We start from the raw sequence: 6,532 nt of genomic DNA, 5'->3' as shown, positions 1-6,532 counted from the left end.
AGAATTCTCAAGATGCTTTCTTATTTAAGTAGATATTTTCAGAAGGTGTATATAAATTTCCACACATATCTTCCACCTCCATATATCATCTATAAATAAATGTGCGTTGAACATCATTTGGGATCCACCTACATAATCCTCCAATGCTCCGATCATCATATACACTCTATGAATGTCCCTCATTATAATGTTTCAACTTAGAGAGGTTTTTAATCTACAAGTTTTTGTCTACATTTGAAGAATGTCAGCGCTCTAAATCTTGAAGGACAAATCACAAAGATACTTCTTCTAGTTCTACTTATGCAATTTCACAAACTTGCATTATCTCTTCAAATAAGATCAGAATTAGATCTTTCAGCTTGATTATTTAAATGTTTGAAATTATTTGTCACATTATCCCGACTTATTACTTAAGCATATGATATAATTGTATACATTTTTTACTTGTACCAAGCACACATTTTAATTGCTATACAAAGTTCGTGCTGTAATATGTATATATACAATGCTAATTAACCTACCTTCCAATTTTCTTAAGTAAATTGAGCACACTTTCTAAGTCAATACTACATCAAATAAGAGCTAAAGTATTAGCTTAGGAACTCATTTTTGTTATTATCAAGTACTTGTAGTAGAGTACACATCCGCATGAACTTAATCATTAGATTAAAATTTTAAAGTGATTTATTAATGAAAAAAAGATTGGTTAGATCATTAAAGTAAAATCAATTAAGTTACGCTCTTAGGAATCACGTTAATTGAACTATGACCTGATATGATGTGTATGTACATAATCATGAACCAAGAGGCTTGGTTCGTGCACGTTCTATTCCACATTACATTACCTCTTGTGATACTCTCAAGGCCTAATTTATTCTACTACAAGATTGTATGATTAACAAGTATGTCTCCGTTAGCGCTCATACTCTAACATAACGGCCCTCATATGTGTAGAAGATGTTAAACAAGATCGGATTTTTTCGAGCAATATATTTCACGGTATCCTCCAACCTCTTAGTAAATATTATTAACTTTCCGACTATGAAGATGGATAGTTTCTTGATGCCACATTCAACTAGAATCTTCCCCTTACTTAAATATGAGAACCTAAGCTAGAGTGTTAATCAAGGAGATTGGAAACCTATGAAAATTGCCAAGAATATTAGTATTTCGCATCTTTTTTTATGCTGATGATGTTTTCTTTTTGGGAAGGCTTCTCAGACCAATATTCGTGTAATGATGAATGTCCTTGAGACCTTTGGCACACTGCCAGAGAGGGGGAGGATCTAATTAGGGAACGTTTGGACAGAGCTCTTGGAAATCCGAGTTGGCTTAACACCTATCCAAATACTCAGGTATTGCATCTTCCTCGTACTTATTCGGATCATAATCCTATTCTTTTATCTTTGCTTGATAATCGTATTAGAGGAAATTATCCTTTTAGGTGTAAAACCGCTTGGCTAGAACATCCTAATTTTAAGGATTTCTTTATCAATAATTGGATTAAAAATGATTTTGATTTCCTTAAAGGTAGGGAGGAGTTTCTTGATAACATTAAATATTGGAATCACAATATTTTTGGTAATATAACTAACAAAAAGAAAAGACTTATTGCTCGAATTGATGGAATACAGATTGCCTTGTCTAAAAGCTATTCTACTTTCCTCACTCACTTAGAAAGAGATCTTCTTTTTGAGCTAAAGCAGATTTATAAAATTGAGAGAATTATTTGGGCTCAAAAAGCTGGTTTAGATTGGAGGAGAAATGCTGATTGTAACACTAAGTACTTTCACCTGTTAGCCAACATTAAGAAATCCTGGGGAAGAATTTTAGCTTTAAAAGGTGATGATGATGTTTGGGTTAATGATTTAAATACTCTCAAAACCATGGCCAGAGATTATTATATTTCTGTTTTCAAAAGTGTTCCAATTGATGTCAACCTCTTACAGTTCCATTCCTTCGAAAAAAATCTGGACCAATCCCTTATGATCAATTTGGATCTTCCTCCTTCTTCACAGGAAATAAAGCTTGCTCTTTTCCAAATGGACCCTATTAAATCTCCGGGTCCAGATGGCTTACAACCCATTTTTTATCAAAAAAAATTGGGCAACTTTAGGTAATTCTATTTTCAAGTTTATTTCGGATTGTTTTACCAAAGGCTCTCTTCCTAATTCTATTAATGATTCTTATATTTCTCTTATCCCGAAATGTTATCACCCTTCTTCCATGAAAGATTTTAGGCCGATTGGTCTTTGTAATTCAATCTACAAAATTCTTACAAAATGCATTTCTAATCGCCTAAAGCCTTTTATGAACGATCTCATCAGCCCGTTCCAGTCTAGTTTTATTCCGAATAGATCTATCGAGGAAAATGTCATGACTATTAAAGAGGTTTCTCACTACTTTAATAAAGTTTCTAAGCATGCCAATCTTTTAGCTTTAAAAATTGATCTAGCAAAGGCCTTTGATAGCCTGGAATGGAATTTTATTAGGGATACTCTTTGTAGTATAAATCTCCCTCCTAATATTGTCAATCTTATTCTAAATTGTATATGTACTCCTTCTATTTCCCTTCTCTGGAATGGGGAAATTACTAATTCTTTTAAGCCTTCTAGGGGTATACGACAAGGTGATCCTTTATCTCCTTACATTTTTGTTTTATGTCTTGACCGCCTATCTTCTATGATTCAACAGAGTGTTAATCAAGGAGATTGGAAACCTATGAAAATTGCCAAGAATATTAGTATTTCGCATCTTTTTTATGCTGATGATGTTTTTCTTTTTGGGAAGGCTTCTCAGACCAATATTCGTGTAATGATGAATGTCCTTGAGACCTTCAAGAATATTTCAGGTCTTTCCATTAATATTTTGAAATCTTCTGCCATTTTTCCTAAGAAAATGAATCATAACGTTAGGAAGTCTATTTGTGAGATCTGTAATATTACCAATACTACTTCCTTTGGCAAGTACCTTGGTATTACCATTTTTCACAAACGCCTTAATCTTTCTAATTATTTTCCTTTACTTGATAAGACTTGCTCTAAAATTAGAAACTGGCAAGCCAAACTTCTTAATATGGCAGGAAGATGTACTCTTATTAAATCTGTTCTAAACTCTTACCGGTTTATGCCATGCAAACTAATGTTCTTCCTTGCAGTGTCCTTCATGATCTTCAAAAAAAATGCAAACAATTCCTTTGGAACCGTGTCAATCGCTCTAGATATATTCCTAGAACGAATTGGAAGGTGGTTTGTGACCCTATAGCTAAGGGAGGTTTGGGTATAAGAGATCTTCAGAGGTGGAATACCTCCTTTATGGCTAAACTAGGTTGGAAAATCCTTACTCAACCTCATAAGCTATGGGTTCAAATCCTTACCTCTAAATATTTAAAGTATTCGAATTTTATTGACTACCGGTTATTTGGAAAGATATCCTTTCGGGAAGGAAATTTCTAAAGCAAGGTATAATCATTAATATTGGGAATGGTGAGGATACCTCTCTATGGTACCACCATTGGGTAGGTGAATCGCCCCTTTACCTTATTCCTAATATCAAAATCCCCGATTCAAAAGGTCATTGGCGTGTCTCCAACATCATAAGGAATAAGACTTGGTACTTGGATGATGTAGCTCATATTATTCCCTCTTATCTTTGCTCTATAATTTCAGCTATCCCTCTTACTACTATTGTTGAAGTGTCGGATAGCTTAAAATGGACCAAGGATAAAAAAGGTTCTTTCACTATAAAATCTGCTTACAACTCTAATAATCCTTCTTTCAACCTCTCTTCTTCTTTTTTATGTAACTTCTCCTGGAAGAATATGTGGAAAATTAAAGTTCCTTTTAAGTACAAAATGCTTGTTTGGAACCTTGTTAGGGATATCCTTCCGGTGGGTAGTTCTCTTCAAAAAAAAATCCCGTTCTTTGATCCTATTTGTGTTAGATGTGAAGCCCCTATTGAGAATGCTATTCATATTTTTAGGGATTGCCCTAACTCCTCTGCTTTCTGGTCTTTGGTTTTCCAGAACCTATCCCCAACCAACTTCGATTACAATCATTTCTATAACTCTTCTCTTACGGATTGGCTGACTTTTAATTTGACTAAGGATCATTCTTGGAAAATCATTTATGTGATGGGGATTTGGCATTTATGGATTACTAGGAACATGGCAATCTTTGACAAAAAAATGCTATTTATAAACACTACTTTTAATAAATTTTATGTAGATTACCATTACTGTCTTAACCTAAAGCAGGAACAGGCTGGTTTACTGTCTACCTCAGCTTCTATTCCCCGGATGTGGGCTCCTCCTCATAAAGGATATTTCAAGCTGAACACTGATGGTTCTTGGATGAGTCTTGACAATGCTGGTGGGGGAGGTGTTCTGAGATGCGAGAAAGGTTTTTGGCAGGTGGGTTATGCCATGAAATTCAACGCCATAACACCAGCTGCTGCTGAGCTCCTAGCCATCAAACAAGGGCTGCTTATTGCTTGGGGAAGGGATTTTAGACTTCTGGAACTTGAAATAGATGCAGCTGCTCTAAAGAAAATGTTGGAGGAGCCGGATTCCTTCAAAGATCATGACTTAAGAAATATTATCATGTCACCTCTCTTTTTCCCCTTTTCTACGTTTCCTTTCTCTCTCCATGAGCAGCGTACTCTGAGCTTTCTTTCTGTTCTTGATTTCTTGTTTTTCCCCTTCATTCCCTTTCATTTCTACTTTGATTGATCTTAATTTGATACTTTGTGGTTAAATTTTGATTTCGCAACTTCATACTTTGTGGGTTAGGGTTTTCTTCTTCCGATTGAACAATTTTTCCCCTTTTTTTCATAGCCATGGGAGATGAAGTAGATTTCAGCAACGCCGTTACCGCTACCGTCGGCGAAGTTTCTGTCAACATTCAATGCTCCAACGGTTCCAAGCTTTCCGTGAAAACTACCATTGATTCTAATCGCTGATGTAATTGTTAGTATAGTCAATTTGGGGTTTTCGCTTATTTAGGGTTTCGAGTTCTTCAATGGGGTTTTTTGTTCATTGTTTTTGATAATTTTTTTTGTTGTTTCTTTTTATTTTTATAATCGCTAATCTGTTTTATTTTTTATTTTTTTTTGTTGTTTCTTATATTACTCCTTTGCTTTCTGCAGTTTTAATAGGAATATTTGGATTTATTTTGGATATTTGAGAACATTCCTGCTGGTTAATAGAATTATTGATGTGTTGTGGATACGATATCTGTCTCCTTTCTCTTTCTTGTTCTAATTGGTTCAATTTTCATCTCTTCTATTAGATTTAACCTGTTATATGAATGTTGACTGTTTTGTTTTTTTCTCCTCTTTTTTCCTTTTTTTTGCCGTTATTTTTTTTCTTATCCTCTTTCTCTGTTTTTTCTCTAAAATAGGCGGAAGCCGGAGCAAGGTTTGGTGGATTCGAGTTTGAGGCAAAAAACTCAGGTATCATTGGATGTTCGATCTGTTATTTTATTTTTATTTTTTTTATTTTATTTAATTTCTAGAAAATTTTTCTGTGCAATATCTGATGTTAGGATATTTGTCTGATTAATTTCTGTTCTGTGTTGTGATTTGTGTGTTGTTGATATTTTTTGGGAATTGATGGAATTTAAATTTGATTGATTGAGAAACAAGATCAGTTAAAGTTTGGTGATTTTTTTTTGTGAAATTTCAAGTGTTTTTTGTAAATTGATAAGTGTTCTATGGGCATAAATTTTAGTATTTTATGAACCTTCAATTGATAAGGGTTTCCAAGCGTTTGAGATATTTTCCCCAAATTTTAATATATGAGTTATTTGGTGAGTGATATTTTGTTTAGTTTATTTGGATTTCCTTGGGTTTTTATTATTTACAAATTATTCCTTCTGGTTTTAATTCGGTTTTACTGGGTTTATTTTGGTTGATGAAAGTTGAATTTTGGATTGTTTTGGATATTTAGTTGGTTGGATTTCTGGTTTTTTTTTTTTTTAAAAATAATTTAGTTATTCATGGTTCTTTTTCATTTCCTCAATCTTAACTCTTCAATCCACAAGAAGAGTTAATTGCATTTTGATGCACTTTCTATAGTTTCTAATCTAATAAATAATGGGGTTTGATGCTATCTCTAATCTCTCTCTTCATTTAACAAGGTTAGCGTTAGTTTCTTCTCTATAGTCCTTATTTCATTGCTTTTTAGCTCTTTTTTTGTGTTCTCTGCCTATTTTCTTTAGGACCATAGGACCAAAAGTTTTCATGTTATATAAAGCAAAATTTGAATTTACACAACCCTGTTTCTCTAGGGATTGATTTATTTGATTAATTACTATAAATTGGTTTTTGTGTATACATATGTGATTAGTTAGCAATTACTAAACTAAATTCCTCCTTTAAAATGAATATCCAAATTAGATTTAATAAAATTGTAAAAGTTAGTACTGCAAATAGTAGCGATAATAGTGGTAATGGAGTTGCTAGATTCAAAGTACTTGCTTAAGATGAACTATCCAAATTAGATTTAATAGAATTGTGAAAGTTAGTACTGCAA

Source organism: Chenopodium quinoa, unplaced genomic scaffold, assembly GCF_001683475.1.
Source record: "Chenopodium quinoa cultivar QQ74 unplaced genomic scaffold, ASM168347v1, whole genome shotgun sequence".
Lineage (NCBI taxonomy): Eukaryota > Viridiplantae > Streptophyta > Magnoliopsida > Caryophyllales > Amaranthaceae > Chenopodium > Chenopodium quinoa.
The sequence above is the reverse complement of the archived record's forward strand: the minus strand, read 5'-3'. Positions refer to the sequence as shown.